At 41.9% G+C, this 18,922-nt stretch overlaps 1 protein-coding gene across 6 annotated transcripts in view; it reads left to right on the top strand.

The window, feature by feature from the left end:
* Positions 1 to 15,652: 15,652 nt before the first annotated feature.
* Positions 15,653 to 18,922, top strand: part of adgrb2 (adhesion G protein-coupled receptor B2) — a 191,946-nt gene continuing 188,676 nt past the window's right edge. For all 6 annotated transcript variants that reach the window (XR_011102885.1, XM_068710972.1, XM_068710968.1 and 3 more), the window contains exon 1: positions 15,653 to 16,392. The gene's annotated coding sequence lies outside the window, so the exon portion shown is untranslated. The remainder of the gene's footprint in view (positions 16,393 to 18,922) is intronic.

Here is an 18,922-nt window from a genome sequence, read left to right as displayed (position 1 = left end):
ACTCGGGATTGATTTTAATCAGAGCTGTCACCGGATCAATGGAAGTTTATTACCCCCAGAAGGAGCACTGGCAATGAAGCTCTGCCCCCTGGGAAGTGTAGTTTCACCAGCGTTCATCATCCAACCTGCTAACACCCCTTAGGGAGCATCTGGTATGGGAATTGCAATTTTTATTGTGCACAGTAAATCTAATTGTTATTCTTCTGAAATGTGATGGTTTGACCAACATTGGTGTCATGAAGGAAAATTGAAAAGAAGCGGCCTGGCAGAGAATATGTTCTAAATACATTAGCTGGGAGCACATTTGCGAGTTGTGAAATGCAAAGCGATGTGGCCAGGAGTGGATAGGCGAAAAGGAAACATCAGAGCGAGGTTATTTATTAGTGCTCGCAGTCCTGTCAGCGTCTAATGTCAGGTATTTGTGTGCAGCAGGGGTTCTTTTGACAAACCACCAAGCGGTGGCGTTTACAGTGCTGCATGCTATATTAGAGCCATTTAGAGAGACCACTGGCGCACACTTCCCACTGCTCTCTATGTAAACTGGTTTTCCGTTGCCCAGGTGACTAGTGCAAAGCTGTGATTAATTGCACTTTGTTAATAAGCAATTCCTCCAACAACTGTCTGTGAGAGTAATTTAAGTATACATATCTGCATGTGTTGGCAGCAAAGGTATATCTGCATGCACACATGTTTCTGTGCCAGGCCTTTGTGCCTGCATGTCATTGGCTGTGGTCATATTCACTTGGGGGTTAAACAATTACAAACAAGAAAGGTATTTCTCCAATATTGTCCTCATTCCTCTCTGTCACCACCACTAGTATTTGTCTAATGATATATGAGGTGAAGCTAATACTGTTCTCACCAACCCAATGTCCTGATTGCAAACAATTATTCATTGTTACTTACTGTAATAAAAGGGTAATGGGGCCTCATAAATCTAGTAGGTGGTACTCCCATTCGCTCCCAGAGGGGTGTTGCTAGTGGGCCCACTGGGAGATGCAAGACTGGGTTATCAGGGTGGTCAACGCCAATGTCAGACATTTTTCCTGCTTCGTTGATTTACGTCTGTTTTACTGTGACATGAAAAGCATCACATTATTGTTTAGTAAATGGTGCCACTGATAAATCTTTAATGCAATTTATGTTCAAAGGAAACTCAGGGACGTTTGTCAACAGATGGGGCGGCAGAGTTGCATGCTTGCTCTGATTGGATGCATTGGATGAATGCGATTAGATGAAAGGAGGCCTTGAGTGTGTGGTTTCAGATTATGGACCATAATGAAGAAGGTGAAGTTGAATCATCTGCAGCAAGGTTGATGCTTTCATTTCCATCTGAGTGCTGATGTCGTAGAAACATATGATTTGCACATGTCGGGGGAAGAGCGTTTTATGTGCAATGTCAGGAAATTAAATGGGGGGGGGGGGGGGGGGGGGGGCAGAAGATCTTAATCATCTGAACACATGATTTAGGAAGCCTCCCTTAACTAATTCAAACTTGAATGAAATGCTAAATTTTGACATCACATCAACCTCTTTCTCATTCCCACGCTCTTCCTCCCACGCATCAAACACACACCCTCATACACACTGTGGACTACCCTACAACAGAACGGCAGTGTTACCATGACGCTACTCCGGTCAGTCATCAAGGACAGCTCGTTGAAATTCCGCTCATCTCCCCCCTTTGCCTCTATTCTCCCAACCTTCTCCCCTTCCACCGCCACAGCGAAGCGGCATGCTTTTGTTAACAGCATTATATAATTGTCTGAGAGAGAGAGAGAGAGAGAGAGAGAGAGAGAGAGAGTGAGAGAGAGAGAGAGAGAGAGAGAGAGAGAGAGAGAAGAGGGCCAAGATTCAGCAAAAAAAAAATCAACTCATGTATATATTACTTAGATAATCCATTGTAAGTTTCATATTATGCGCCTTTGTAAAAGAGGGATAACATGATTAGGAGGCCATCTGAACAGAACCTTGCTTGTCCTCCTTCCCACCAAGTCCACACACACAAAATCACACACATACATTCCACCACTAAACCGATGATGATTGCCAGGAAGCACTTAGCATTGCACTGACCTCAGTGTTTATTGTGAGGATGGAAGGGAGGATTATAGAAAACATATAATAGGGGTTCAGATGGGAGAGGAAAGAAGGTGTGGAGCCTAGATGGATGGAGGAAGGCAAATACTTAAGTAATTTGTGACGGCAGACTCACTGAGGGAAAGACCTTTGATGGACTGCATGTCCGGCGCTTCAAGGACGGAGAGAGATGCATGTGGAGTGCGTGCACGGGTGGAAGTAGAGGTTATGAGAAGGGTTTGGCTGGTATGGGGCGATGGTGGGGTAATGCAATAAGTGGGCTGTTTGATTCAATCGCATTCCTCGCAAAACACGTTTTTCATTCTGCTTCATTTAGCTCAGCCGTAGCCAGACACTGTGACTCCCGTTTATAATGAAACACATGGATACATTCCGAATCAGGGGAACACCCGCTTACATTTGTTCACATGAATACACCCATAGGCGCCAATGGCATGCATATACATCAATCTCTTGCAATAGGCCTAAAATGCACACAAACTCATACTTACACACGCACACACACGAATGCATGCGTACATACAGACACAGCTGCACCTGCCTTTGGATGGCCCATTAACTATGTTGAGAGGGAGGAAAGTCGTGGGCAGTGGAGTGTCTCTTATTCCAACAATCAATCATACATTAGCCAGATAGCATATCCAACTGAGCAAACTGCCATCCAGACAGGGAGACGGAGAAGAAATCACTGCCTAACACCAGGGGCCAGATGCCTAAAACTAGGTTCAAGACTAAAAAAGCCCATGCACACAGCTGAAAATATTTGCAGTCTTTATTTTATATTTGTAAAGCTGTGTACACACAGTTTTGTAAATCTGAACTGCTGTACAATTGTGTTTACATATACAAGCCTGATGTTCACCCCATGAATGAATTTAAATGAGCTGTTTTCATATCAACACATCCACGAGTCTTTGGACCTGTCATTGAAACGCACGCTAAGCAAAGTCCTCCAAAACACCAGCGCAACTGTGCCTATTTATATCTCCCACTCTGAAATTAATTGATTACCTGCACCTGTAAACCATTACATCGTAGAAATATGAAAGATATATAGAAATCAGAGTTCACAAAGTGATTTGCAACTGCAATCAAATTCTAAGAATATAAACCCTTGAAAATGTATTTATTTGAAATTGAAAACTCCAAAAGCAGCATAAATGTGCATGTATTTGACATATCATTGAGGAGTGTCTAAACCACAATTAAGTCTTGCCGTTCCATTTCTTACCAATTCTTTCTGGCTATATAGCAAAAGTTAGCCTGGAAACGTCTGATAGAATATAGACTTTGATATGAAGTCAAAGTCTTGACAGTCATCAGAAGGCAGAGTGTGGAAACTGAGTGCAGTATCCTGTACTGCACTAGCAGGGGGCTTTGCTCAGGTTGAGTTTTATTAACGTGCCTTTTCATTTATTCATGACATGTTTTTTCCCACTCAGTGAAACTTTATCAACGCAGTGGCTATCCTTGTCTACTTTTCATTTTTACTTGTAATTTATGTTTCTTACAGTTACTGAATAGCTTACTTCTATCTTCTCTACCTGGATGACATCAAAAAATATTGCTGCATCCAGTGTTTATTTCATACTGACTACAAGTAGAAAACAAAAGAGCAGAGTTTCTATGAGGGAAGTTTGTTTAGCTGCTTTGGTTTTCAGTCATGCTAGAGACATGGCTCTACGGATGGCGGTCGGACAGTTCACCACTATATGGATTGCTAGGGAATTTTGTAAAAACATTCATGGTCCCCAGAGGATGAAGCTGACTTTGGTAATACTGTGTCTTTTCCTCTAGCGCCACCAGCAGGTTCACACTTTTGGCTTCTAGTGAAATGTCTTAGCAACTTTTGGATTTATTGTCAGGATATTTTGTTCAGATATTCATGGTGGCTTTGCAATAATTTGTTATAACTTGACCCCCTCACTTTTTAATCTAGACCATCATCAGGTCGAAATGTCAGTTTTTCCAATACTTTGGTTTGTGAACTAATACCTGCAAAACTAATGACATGACACGATTCACATCAACCTCAGCTGTACTTTATGCTTTGTACTAGTGTTGAACACGCCGAGACTTTGAACATGATGAACATTAAACCTGCTACATTGTGAGCATGTTAGCCTGCATTGCAATGGTCAGATCTATGTCAAAGCACCCACATGTCTAATACAGCCTCACATCTGTAATCTCGTTCACTTCTTTGTGCTGCACTGCAAAGGCTGCAGCTAATGCTGCATTTATGCAACACACCTTAAAAGGTACAGTTATGTGCTGCAGGCATGACTGTGGACCAAGTAAGGTATGAGATATTAGGTAACTGAAATTATTGGTCATTGTATTTGTTTTATGAGAACCATGAAGAGATGTAACCAAAGCAAACACAACTCAAGTCAACCACACAAGTTAGACATTGGATTGATCATGAGATGGACCATTAAGAACAAAACTGATGTATTGTAGTTTGAACTTAAATTATTTAAATGAGGATACTTATAAATGATTTACAGGAAACGTGAAGATAACTTGAGTAAGAATCTTAATTAAGGCATCGGCAAACCACACAATCTGCAACAGTCAGTGCGGCCTGGTGCAGACTCTTCTAGTAGCAGAAGCTCTACTGGGAGTTTATCCTTCACTGTGATAATGTTCAGAACAGCACATATTTACTGCCATTAAAGTTAAGCTTTAAAAGGTTGAGTGGACCTACAGGAACTGCTTTCCCATTTATTTTCATTTCATATCTTTAGTCTACTCAGCTGTTTCTTTTATTTTGCCATTGCGTACATATCAACAGAAATACTGCAGTCAGCAACACAGACAGCAACACATGCTTCAGTGAAAAGATTCATGTTTGTTTTTCGGTTTCCTGACATTTGTAAGTATTAAATTCAAATGAATCTCCCTTTTATTTGGAGCGAATAAAAAGGTTGCCACTGCTGCATCAGCGGCCTTGCACAAGGCTAATAAATACATGATGGAAAGTCATAAAACTCCACTTAATGTCACAAAACAGATGCTTTTATCACATAAACAAGTAGAGAAAATGTGTGTGACTGAGAGAAACAGGTGCAGCTCTGCTCATTGAAAAGCAACATCACAGGGTTGGTTTCTCTAATGGAAAAGGAGAGCACATATGAAAAATAAATTAAATTTAAATACGGTAAAAAGTTAGTTTAGCATCTTGAGAAGTTGTTTACAAACTATCCAAGCCTAAGTAAATGGGTCCTCGGAAGTCATGACATATTCGACTGATCTAATATGAATGTGTAAAATAACGGATCCTTCTGCATGACGTAAATGAAGTAGGGATGTATGACTGTAGGTTTTGCATTTTAGTGTTGATGTACGTGTCATGTTGGGATCTGTGATTTTTATTAGACAGATGCATTATTTTCATATGTGCTTTGGTAATAACAGCAGACTGAGGGTGCTCATGCACACTGGTGTGTTACTCTGTATTAGTGGTAGCCAGCGTGTTTCAGGTCACTGACCTGTAAGGCAGTGAGTTGCTGTGAAGTGTTTCTGATTGTGAAACAATTTTTTTTTTTTTCAATGCTCGCTTCTCTCGTTTTTTTTAACACCCAGGGGCTCAAAAACATGATTGAATTTTGAAAGGACACTCCTCAAGGATGCATTTACTCTTCAAAATATGTTTTGTCATGACACACAGGCTTGAAGGGTTTTTCACACACAATACCTGCAGTACTCAACTTGTATTTTCTTCCTTTTCTGATTCCATTGCAATATTTAAAGGCACCAACTAAAAAAAAACAATCATGTCAATGACCAAGTCCTGTTAAGGAAAACATTTTTTCCTACGTTTCTTAGATCTAATACATCAAACAGAGAAGCCACATTTTTATCGTGGCTTTTGTTTTGCTTGTTTTCCACTGTTTGAGGTTTGACAGGTGCTCTTTTAATTATGTCATGTTGTTGTGCCCTCAACTTCTGCGATAATTTAATGGGACCCCACTGGCAAATAAGTTCCACCAGCTGTTTATCTCTATGGGCTTATTTTCGACAGTAAAGGATGGAAACAGGCATGAATTCACTTTTTTTGTGTGCAGATATTCTGGAAAATTTGGTTAAAAGTACATCTCTGACTTCATTATATATGGTCTTGGCTTAGAGACATTCTTACTGTAGGGTCTTAAAATCCCTTTCTTCAAGCAGGAGAAATAGCCAAAAGACAGGCAGCAAGTGACCTTTGAAGCCTTTCAGGCTAAAAACTGCTTTGCAGTGAGAAAAAAAAGAGAAGTGGTTTGTAAATATTTCATTTTTTCTGCAGTCAACCACCATGTGCAGGTGCTGTTTGGACAGGTTGTCTTCTTCTTTTACCTCGTGCTTATGAGGTCATCTTGTTCCGGCAGTATGCTATTCTCATCGAATTCATACGTCTGACCAACAAAACATGCTGCATATTCTTTTTTTATTCCATGACCCACTGATTATGGATTGCATTCAGTGTGTGCAGTATGTTGTTGTTTTTTTCTGTGTCACTGAGCACATGCTGTGACTTTTTTTTTTAGCCCCGTCTATTAAAAGATTCCACATGTATGAATTATGGATGGACTGTTTTACATGCTAAAACTAAGCCAAAATTGAAATTTCTTTTAAGAACAGTGCATGCAGCTGGATAGTTAAGCTGTGTTCTTTTATGCAGACAAAATGATCATGTGCCATACACAGTGCTCATTATGTAACCTAATATAAAAGAGTCATGTTTGTGCAGTGGAATGCATTGAAAAAAACACTTACATGTAAAACATATGTAACATCATTGATAATCACTTCTGCATTCCCGTCTCTTCCGTCTTACTTTTTTTCCCTCTCACACAAACAATCACAAACAGACGATTGGGATTGGGACTAAGAGCCATGGTCCTTACCTTTTAGTGTTTGCGGTGCTTATTGGAGCGTGCTGTCTATGCCATGGCCCAGCTCTCAACAATGGCCTCAGCACAGATCCCATTTAGTTAAAAGCCCACCGAAGACATGTCTTGAGGCCAAACAGAGTATAGCAAAGAGGGAGAGAAGGGGGAAACGGAGAGGGGAGGGAGCAAAGGAGCTGGTAGAAGACTGAGACAGATATGAGTAACGGTTCAAATTTGGGCAATACTAATTGGGTACATTTTTGGTGATACCTAAACCAGTCTTTGTTGTCCAGACATCTCTCTTTTAGCCTTGAACTAAAACATCTTTCTTCACCAAATTATTGTTTACACTAAATGAAACTTCCTCACTCAACAGCAGTATTAGTCATTTAACACTATCTCTCATAAATCCAGTGTCTGTCATTTACCCCCCTCTTTAAAGTCCAACTCTCTCAATCCAGGTAGATCAAGCAATCTCTCTCTCATCTTGATTCCCTTTTGGCATCGTCAAAATGATGGAAATAGCAGCAATTATTCAGTCAGTGTAGCTCTCTAATGGTGATGGGTGTTTTCTGCTGGCATGAAATTGCTAACTCATCTCCTACACGGCAAGATCAACCGTCATCACTTCTGTCACGCCAACTTTTATTCATCGCCTCACTCAGCCCACCTTATGGTGATGGAGCACAACAAAGCATCGTATTTCATGCACGTAAACGCTCAATTAGGATCATGTCTGGCAAGCAGAGTGGTCACAGGTATATGCCACTATCAAGATGCAGAATTATTTTGACGAGCTTTGGGGAATTTTACTCCCTTTTCTTCGATTTTCTCTTCTTTATGGGATCATTAGAGTTTAAAAGGCAAATAAAACAATTGTTTGAGTTGGTAAATTACATGTAGAGTCACTTTATTACACTGTCAATCAATACTGGGCTGCAATTCAGTCATCAAGACCCCAGGGAATCTAAAAATAATCTAACATGGGACACTTTACCAAGGCATTGGCATGAAGTTAACATGTTATAACTAAATGCAGTTTTTTGATGTCACTGGCCAGTCGCCAAGAATTTCACATGCCTTGCGAAGCGAATTGCTTACATGTTATTGAACATGAATAGGTCCAAACACAAAGGTGTGTCAAGGGTTATTCAGCAGCTGTTTATTCAAGGACAATCACCACGCGTTTAAAACTGTGATCATAATCCGGCAGAACATATGTTTTGCTGGAAACGTAATTGAGAATGTGGTTTAGTTGTATGAGAACATCATGTTGTAGGTGACAGGGTAGCCACATAAGCCAATTTGAGAGCTACTTGACAAGTTATATATGATCAGAACAAATCAGAATTGATTCTTCCATGCCATGCTAGAGAGATATTGAATCATTAAACGCGTACTCCTACTCCTAGAATAAAGCATGCACAGCAGGTACCTTTTAATCCAACACAGTACAGTCAGCTACTGTAGTCCCTGTTGTATGATTGGTTGTTTTGAGCCTACTCTCTACATGCATTCTGTTGTTAGAGGTGAAATTGAAGAAACATAAATACTCTCAGTTCATGTTTCTTCCAAAAAAATATTTGTCTTGATTGATTGTTCTTCTCAATTGGGTACAAATCAAAGTTATACAATCAGCTGTGAGCCATGCTGAAGAATAGATCAGCAGTTAGCTTTAACAGCCTGAACAAAATGACGTATCTCACAGGTTTTTCGATCTAAAAACCAGCTGGGGTGCTACAGAGCAGCCCGGCTCGGCCGGAAGCAAGGTAGACTTAAATCATAGCTTCTTTTTTTTTTTTCTGGACCTGTTTGGCCTACAGTCAGTCATGATCTATGGGGCAACGAAGTGTGGTCTGCTGTGGGCCTCAGCTGCTCTTAAATGTATGGGCAGGGGGCTGGAGGGATGGGATGAACGGAGCAGACGGAGAGATGAGATGGAGGGACCAGAGGAGATATACAAGAAGAAGGCCAGGGAAAGGTGATGGATGTCTACGAAGAGGTGCGAGAGGAAAGGGATAGAGGGACTGAGATGACCACAGACAGGTTATACTGTGGGTGGGCCGAGGGGGGCCGTGGTCACCCTGTAATCTGTCTCTGTCAGATAAAGAAAAGGCTTCGCTCCCTCAGATAATCTCAAATTTACCACCGGAGCTGAAGGTGATGTTGGTTGTGTGTGGGTATGTGGGAATGCAACACTCACTACATGTTACCTCGGATGAGTGTGATTTATAGCATGGACGGAATGGAACCTGGATGTTTCCTGATGAGCCGGACTTTGTTGGTTCACCATCATGACTGCAGCCAACCCTGCAATGTTCAAGATGAGAAGAAGAAAAGGCTTAGATTAATAGGCATAGTAAGAGAAAAGTTACAGATTGTGGAATACAAATTTAATTGCAGATCAATTTACTATACAGGCATCTGAATCCCTTTCTCCTTCTTCAGGCTCGCTGCACAAATGGTGCCCATCTCCTTTATTTTGATATGATATTTAGATGATTGTCACAGTAAATATAAGATCCCCATATAGTAAAATTTGCTGACAACTGTATTATCATGTCTCTTCTCAATCAGCCAGATAAATTACATGGACCCATAACCCAAGAATTTGTGACATGCTGTATCCAAGACTATATATAAGACTATAGCTGGATTGCAGTCATGCATGTGTTGAAATATGACGATGAGTCCTTAATGACTCTGGCGAAATTTTGTACATGCATTCATACCCCCCCCCCCCCCCCCCCCCAAGGAATTGCAATGCCTTGGGAGTTCTCTGACCCTCTTCTACTGCCAGTTATTAGGTCAGAATTTCACTTACAAAATAACAGCATAACTAATGAGACTCACGTCAGCCTCAACTCTACTCTATGTTTAGTATTAACCAGCAAATATTAGCATGCTTACATGCAAAACTATGACGGTGAACGTGGTAGACATTATACCAACGCTGAGTGCCCGATGTTTGCTCTTTAGCATGTGGCATGTGTATGCAAATGTGATGTTGGGATGAAGGTACTTTAGATTGAAGATTGTTGCAGGTAGAATCTAAGACTGAATAAGTTAAAGAGAGATGAGAGGGGTATATGACTTTTGCGTGAGCCAAGGAAAAACACACAAACTGAATAAATACAGAGTTGCATGTTAAAGAAAAGGGCAGGAATCTAAAGGACGGAAAGAAGAGCTGGCATTAGGAGAGAGGACGAAGGAATGGATGAGGGAGTCAGAGGGAGGTTTTGTACCAAGGAGCACTATCATAATTGTCACATTTGATCAGGGAGGAACTCTAGTTAGCTTCATGGGCCACTGCTTTTTCCAAGCTCCCCCCTTACAGAGGATGCAGTAGGCTGAACATTAGACACAAACAAGCTCACACACGCACAGTTTTATGCTGGCGTTCATGTTTATGGCTGCACACGCACTGACACATGTGCAATCGCACAAGTAACTTTCCTCATACAAGCATGCACATCTGCACATCTACAGAAAAAAAGAAAAAAAGAGAAAATAAAAAATGTAAGGGATGTTTTTTTTCAGGTGTTTGTGTGCTTGGATTTAGCACATAACTTCCCAAAGCACTCGCCTGTCTTGATTTGAAATATAGGCAGAAAAGAGATGCCTTAACACATAGAAGAGAGGATCAGCGATGTGTATCTCTTAAGAGTGTGAATAGAACAGCAGTGTGCTGTTTTTTATCAAACCTTGATGCATTGGCAAACTTCAAAGAGATTACCCAAAAGAGAGATCAGAAAAGGAGAGAATGAATCCTAAAGGCAAGTACGGACATTCAAACAGTTGCAGGCATCCTGCAGGAAAAATGTACAACTGAAGCAAAAAAAATACTTTTGTTGTGTATGTTTAGGAAGTTGACAAAGTATCTGTGATTAATTTGGGACCACATTTTTTTCCCTGATACTAGCTAAGTGGAAAAAAGGAAAGTGAAAAACAAAAGTGACAACCCCGAAGCTCTGGCCTGTCCTTACTTACTCTCATTCATGGGAAAGCAAATCAAACACACCATTGTTCAGGAGTCATTTAGCCTCCACAAAATTAATCAAACGGGGGGGCAATACAATTTTCTGACAAGACAGGCGTTTGAAAATTACAGAGAGGAGAAGTAGGAAATTACAGTTTTGATTAGTGGCCCAGCAGTGGAGTTGTGGGTATCTGCATATGTTTGGGTTTTTGTATTTAATGCCACTATTAAGGTTGTACATAACTTCGCACTAAGTCCTGATGTCACCAAAGAAAATGCTTATTGTCATGCTAATACTTCATTTATTGAATGATGACAGCAACATACAAGCTAGGCTTTTTAGTTAACTATATAGCAACAAATGAGGGAAGCGGTAATAAAATGTATTCATTTGGACAGATGGATATCCAGCAGCCATAAACATGTAGGTATACAGTACATACAGTATAGAGCGAAGTGATGATAATCACACTCTATCATGATTCACTTCTTGATGTTGTAATCCTGCTTTGATGATTTCTTCTTTTAATCCTTCTTTTAGTGTCTGTACAGGAACACTCCCTCTGGCTACAACAGATGTCTGCTAATCAGGTCAAGGGGCCCCATTGACTTGTGCTGATGTGTACGTACATGGTACATATATACAGTATGTTATGCAGCAGCAGGGCAACACAAAGCTTGACCTAGCTGCTTCCTGAAGCATGGCCACCAGACCTGCAGGTCCATTGTTGTGGAATTGTTTTTAGTGTTGATGAAGTGTAATAAAGATGAGGTTGTTTCCTTACAATCATGATTGCTGAAACTCAGAACAAAACTGATTCTCTCATAAGTGCTGATGAATGTTTGGCAATAATCAAGGGTTGGCTTATTCTCAAAGTCATGCAATATTTCTGCACATGGAAGACTGTCCGGTGCTTATTAACCCTGAGAAAAGAGATGCTATATTTGTGCAAAAGAGCTATAATTTATCAAATGCAGTGAAGTGCATGGCAAACAATATTGTTATCCAATGGAATTTTTTTTTTTAAATGACTTTGTTTCCAATGGAAAAATAAAGTGCAGAACTTACGTTTAAAGAAAGTCCCTTTCGTTTAATACAATACAATCACATGAATATATTTTACAAAGAAGCTCTTAATCTATGTGCTGTCCTCAAACTGGCTATATCAGTTATTGTGTGTGTGTGTGTGTGTGTGTGTGTGTGTGTGTGTGTGTGTGTGTGTGTGTGTGTGTGTGTTTGACTGTCGTTCTGTCTGTCTATTTATGCCCAATTGTGTGTAAATAGGCTCCAAATCACCTTCCATGTCTCGCTGAGCTACTGATAGAGCTCTCCATGGTGCTTAAAAATCTTCCAAGGGTTTTGTGTGTGAGTGCTACTATTTCAGTGTGTTTTGCAGTGTGTGTGTGTGTGTGTGTGTGTGTGTGTGCCACTAAAACCATGATCTTTAAGCTTCGATGAGCTCTCCATGGTGCTGAAATTGCAACAAACTAGGCATACGCTGCATCCCTTTCCATCATCCAACTTTCATTATGTCACTCTGTTAGCTTCCTTATCCTTATTTATTGTGAGTAACAAGGTCATACGAGGTAGCTGGTACAACCAGGCAGGATGATGACAATAGTCTTTTATTTCCATAGCTCAATATTACAGATAATCCAATGTCTTAGTGGGCTTTACTGGCCAACACCAGCAATGGTTGTCAATCCAGTCCAAGTTCTCTAAGAAGACGTGGATGTTTAATGCAATAATATGGGTATAATAGGCTTAATACTAAATAAGTAAATTCAACAGCATGAGTCCAATGAAATAAGTCCACGAGGAGCAACGATATGTGATTGAATGTATCAAATTAAAAATCATTTGAAGCATTGTGCAAGGCCTACTAGACCACATCCAGCATCTAGCTGTGGATGGACTTCATACAATGCAGAGCTACATGCTTGAAGCACTTGCCAAGCATCCCCATTGTAACAGCACAGGGAAACATTTATAGGCCTGACACTGTGATCGTTCTGTCCCTGCCAAAAATGTTGAAAAAATAGGCTGTTGTAGTCAATGAAAAATCTCCCTTTTCTAGCGATGCTGTTATTCTGAAGTGTTATCTTGCCAATAGTTGATGTATGAAGATGTTAGGATGTCATGTTTGAGTGAAGTCTGCATACCATCCTGGACATTTAGTATGCAGAGGAGACGGACGTCTGAGAATTATCTGTAGTGTCCCCTCTCCTAGAATAGTTAACCTTATCAGAACTTTTTTCCCAATTATTTATTGGAAATTTTGAAGAGGGATTTCAGATAGTCAGTAAGTGAATTAAGGGTGGCGAGTGGAGAATTTTTCATCAATATCTGTAGCCACATTATTAGTTGTGATGGCATATTCTAATGCTAATAAATGAGTATGATTATTACAGTCACAGACAGTCTCCCTTTTGATCTGCTTTGTGCTTTCATTTGGTCCAATTTGGGAAGCCACAAATTTGATTTTCTGCCGAATTCTCTCAGGCGAATAGCAAAATGTTCACAGAAAGTCGATTACAAGAGCTGTAGAGGAACATTATCAGGCAGATCTTTTGACAATAGTACATGCAGGAAGATCCCTAGTTCCTCGTTTATAATCTTAGACGGAGTACGGACACCAAAACACATGCATTCTCTCCAGACATTTCAGATAGTACAGTGCCATTTAGTGTGAATACTACATTATGTGTTACTATTAATCAAACACACAATATCATAATTGAGCAATTGAAAATGGATGTCTGTAATACAATGTATCGACTCGATATACTAATGAAAATCTCTAACCACTGCAGCAGGTAAGTAGCATATTTCTGAATATAAAATAGTGACAAACAAATCTACTTTAAAGGCAAATAGTTAATACACGGCTCTGACATGCTGTAATCTAGCGGACACAGTCTAGTGATAGCTTCTATTTTCTCCGTGTCGTCTGCCGCTGCATGTGTTCACTGAGCACATGAGCAATTTTCAAATCTCGCCTTTTGAAAGTAATACTGTCCACTTTTGTCTTCAGAGATTCAGGGCGGCCTACACTTTCACACACTGTTTGTCTGTCTTCCTCTGTGTGCCAATGTAGTGCAGTTATTGACTGTTCATTAAACAGAAACTTCATTGTATGCAAAAGCTTTCATTCCCTGTGGTGTATCTAGTTATGAGGGTAAAGTCTTGAAATTCAGTATAGCAGTTTAAGAGTGATTTAATTTTGCCCCAAAACTGGATGATTAGTTACAGAACTGTGGGAGGAATGCAAAATAGATGATGGATGATTATATGGACGCTTGATAATCTGTCTACACTAGAAGAGCTGCACCACTACAGCTCCTCCTCCACCTCCAAGCCTTCCAAAGAAGCACTTCAGCTGACTAATGTCCCACCACTTTTACTCATCCATATGCAAATATATGCTGCAAGCATTCCTCAAAATCTAATCACATATACTACTGTCTACTGTATAGAGGATGCCTGGGATAAGTACAACAACTGAAGCCATGGAAACATTGAGTTTTGGTGAACGCATGTTTGTTCAAACCTCTTCTACGTGTTGGAATAATTCTGGCAGCGGGCCAGAAGAGCTAACAAGGCAACATATCATGAGACGGTTCGTATGATATCTTACAAAAATGTATATTCTTATTTGTCCTGTGTTTCCTACGAATGTCCAACAATACAAGCGATCAGTGCTCCGCAAGCCCCTGCGTTTTGGGTTAAATAACTTCGGAAGTGTTGCTCAATACAGAAGTTACATGACAAAGAAGTCAATGCTTAGGTTAAAATGACTATGGAAGTGGTTACATAAAGTTACAGAGAGGAACTTTTCATTAAACGGTCTCAATTTAACCATTGATGCCTCTTTATGACCCACACAAGTAAACGAGACCATGAGCGAGAAGCTTTTTATGTAAAGTTAGTCCTATTGATTGTCATCGGTGCTGCCGGGACTGATTCTGCGGGAAATCAGACAAAACCTTGCACGTTCACCAGAAGCTCCTTCAGCTCAGACTCAACCGGGGCCTCCGGCAGCGACCAGTCCGTTGCTAACAGACCCAGATCTGGCTTTGCTGCCGCCTTTGACTTCCATTCACACCTCCGGCGAGAGGCGGAAAGCTCTGCGGCCGGCGGGAGCAGCTCCCCCTCTGGCCAGGAGCAGAGCTTCACCACACTGTGCAGTGTCAGAGCTAACACTTATGCCTCACTGCTGGGGGATCAGGCCGTATTGCTGGGCCCAATGGAGGGAAGGGAGGCACAGGAGAACCGAAGACCAGGACTGTTCGGGGGCAGACTGTCAGACCCTTCTGCAGTAAAATGAGAGGTTTTCAAAAGGATCTCTAGCGCTCAGAAACACTATCGCTATGTAAAGATGTTTTTGCTTCATTGGACTAACAGTCGTGTTCCTATAAACTGAAGCGGAGGTAGCCTGTTATTATAGACTGATGCCAAACACATGGGGAAGCGTTACAAACCCTGTTACAAATACGTGTAATAAGTAGAGAAGCGGATGTCATTACAACTTTGCATGTGCACTTGCTGTATTGGGAAACTGCGCGTGCTGACGTCACTCCGAGCGATGGTCGTGGGGGTGGGAAGAGCGGGAGGGAGGAAGGTTGTTGTCGTGAACGCGCTCGACGGATCCCCGGCGGAGGGCAGCGAGATCGCGCATCTCTGTTCTCCGCTCTTGAAGCGACTGCAGGGGAGCCAGATGCCCGACTGTGAGCCGCTGCCTGTGGATACCTATCCCAAATGCCAGAGCAGGCGAGAGCCACAGACACATCTCACCCTCTGACATGATAGTGGAGAGAACATGGGCAGTGGACGGAGTACGAATTTTTGTTTTTTAATTGATTTTCCTTTTCCCTCAACCTCTACTTCAAATGAAGAGCTTCCCTGGACTTGGAGTACCGGGCATCAGTAGAAAAAAAAGCCGTTATCCCACTCAGCCCCTGCTGCTGCGGCGCTGCCGCCTGTGAGCGAGCTCTCCTCTCATTGCATTGGAATATACAGCGTGCCCATATGCGCAAAACCATGGAAATTATATGACGTGGATTTATTTTTCGAACAAAACTGGACATATACAAAAGCGCCGTGTACTCTTCTTTTCATTTTTGAATTGCCCTTTTCCGTTCTTTCGTTTGATCTGTGGCTACTTTATGATCTCATGTCCTTAGCGATCCTTCCTTGTTTCCATTTATTTATTTTTTTACACTTATTATTATTTTCGGTCTGTTTCGGAGGCGCAGAAGTGGGATGCCTCGCAGAGAACATTTGTGGGGAGAAGAATCCGCGCAGCAGCGAGGGTGAATGAATGATAGTCTCCCTCTCCATCTGAGACGTGCCATGGATGGTAAACTTAATTTGTATCCACGGAACCGATCGGGGAATAGCCGTCGCATCAAATAACTACTGCTGACAGCGATCAGGTAATGTATCTTATCTATTAAACTCAACTGGACTGTTTCTTTGCGCCCTGTAGCCTACTCCAGAATGCTTTGCAGTCTGCCGGCGTATTTATTGATTTGATTCTTGGCATCCGTGTGTTAAGATCGGTGTGTTTAAGTGTAGTCCGGTTTTAATGACGCATATATAGTTTTAAACCTAACGGGGAAACTGGACCCTTATTCTCGCCAGTTTAACTGTTCCACAAGATCGGCAGTTGTTCGCGGGGATGTGTGATTAGTGAACCTAAACGGAAGTACCGGTAATAGAAAAATCTTCACATACAGCTCAGCAGTTGAATTACAGCCCATTAGTTGAGCACAGGTGGACAGCAGCAGCCTTCTGAATGCTGAACCCCTCGGTGGGAGACACAGGGAGCTGTATGATTGCCTCCGAAGCCGCTGGCAGACCTGTAACTTTGCGCAGTGGCCAAAGGAAACACGCACACACCCACGCACACTCACGCACACACAGCACATTGTGCGCGCACAGCTTGCACAGACACTTTTATTTCCACCTTCCATACTGACTTGCCTCTCTCAACGCGCTCACGTCCTCCGCCCTCCCAACACACACTCGCATACATGCACACGCACGCACAATGATGTTGTGTTCTCCCCTCTCATGGGGGTTTTCCACGATGCCATTTTGAGTTTAGAATACCATTTCTAAATCACAGCTCCTCTACCGACGCTTCCTTTACAGTCCCCTGATGGCCGGAAATGATTATGGGCATTAGGATGTCTCCCCTGTGTCCTGGTTCATGTCTAGCATTAGGTTAAAGGGCTAAAACCGATGTTTCTTCCCGCATGTGCGAACTGTGCGCCCGGGTGAGTGGGTCCCTTCTCCCGCTGAATGCTAAAGAGCCAGGATGCACCGAAGACGCCAGTGAGCGTGCACTCGGGATTGAAAGGGGAGGGGGAATTGACTTACATCCGTACTGGCATCTCACCACTCAACAGAAAGCCCTTTGAAAGGTACCTGATCACGCACTGAGCGAAGGTCCGATTTATTTGTGGGCGCCTCTGACTGTGGCGTGCGTCTGCCGCAGTGCCGCTTCTTTTTAGCATACATCCTCCCAGATCTACACCGTGTTATTTTCAGTAGAATGATGCGTTTTCGTATCGAGTCTGTGGAAACGGTTTCCTCAGACGCTGGCCTTGGCTAACCCCCGGTAGCGAGCAGGTGGCTCCGGTGACGCTGAACGGGAATGACAACCAGGACGCGACAACGGGAGTGCAAAGCAGCCTCCGAGCAACCTCTCTCCGTCTCTTGTTTCTACCCATCTGTTGAGCACGCAGTGTGTGTGTGTGTGTGTGTGTGTGTGTGTGTGTGTGTGTGCGCGCACGCACTCTCCCTGCACGCATCTCAAAACAAACTCCCACTGCACTATGAAACCCCCTTTAAATAATGGAGTGTTACACACATGGCAGCATGCGACCTCGATTATTTTATTCCCCAAGTAGAAATCTGTGGCATGTTGAACAATTTCCGAAAATATTTTACTTATTCCACTACTGAGTCGAGCCAGACTTACTACAGCAGTCCGCGGGTGAACTGGTGTAGGCTTTTTAACAGGGACACTGATTCATGAGCAGTGACTGTCTCTTTGGTTCTTGGCCCCGTTGAGGATTTGGCTTAACAGGTCAGATTTAGCCAGCAGCGTTACTCATATTCTGAATAGGAAGTCCAGTGATCATGAAATTGACTTTTAGGAAACAAAAGCATTAGAAAACTACTCATTATGACCACGGAACAAAGTTAACGGCACACTGACTTCATTTTGGAGACCTCTTTGTACTGTGTGCCTGCCTCCACTTTGAATGTGAGCAGTGAATAATAACATCACCTCTTCTTTTTTTAAACGCAGCGAATAACCTTGTTTGTTTTATTTCTCCGGGCTGCTGTCAGAACTAATGGAGCCGGCAGGGCCGTGTCCCCTTTTAGCAGAGATGAGCAAACCGAGGATGATGGCTGATGAGTTGGATGTATGAGAAGGCTTCTTTTTTTAACCCTGCTGTGTGGAGGACAAAGGGTGGTCAGGGGCATTGATTGAAACTGTTGCAAAGTCTGTGGGTCTAATAGCATCATTTGCAACCAAAACTCCCAAGCCTGCTCACAGTATCCATTCGGGGCATCTGCATTTTGGTCATTCTGAGAACGTTTGAAGCAGTGACCTAATGAGCTCAGAGAATATCAGTTCTCAATGCTGCACTAGTGTGATTTATTTTTTAATATAATATCACGGCTTCCAGACAAAGTACTACGAATTGTCTGCTCTTGGTTGTAATGAAGACAAATTTGTCTTTGGAATCATTTTGTTTAATTTGCAATATGTGCCACAACTTGCCACACAATAATTAGCCATGAAAATCATATGTTAACCTCCCTGTGGTGTTTGATACATATTTCTAACCTTTGTGTTCCTGTAGAGAAAACAAAAGATTCACATTATATTTTATAAAACAAACCAAGGTTATTTAATTTAGTTTTAAACCACTACAACTGCTCTAA

This window comes from Cebidichthys violaceus, unplaced genomic scaffold (genome assembly GCF_023349555.1).
Source record: "Cebidichthys violaceus isolate CVI_PGR_0920_01 unplaced genomic scaffold, fCebVio1.0.p SCAF_16, whole genome shotgun sequence".
NCBI lineage: Eukaryota > Metazoa > Chordata > Actinopteri > Perciformes > Stichaeidae > Cebidichthys > Cebidichthys violaceus.
The sequence above is the reverse complement of the archived record's forward strand: the minus strand, read 5'-3'. Positions and strand labels throughout refer to the sequence as shown.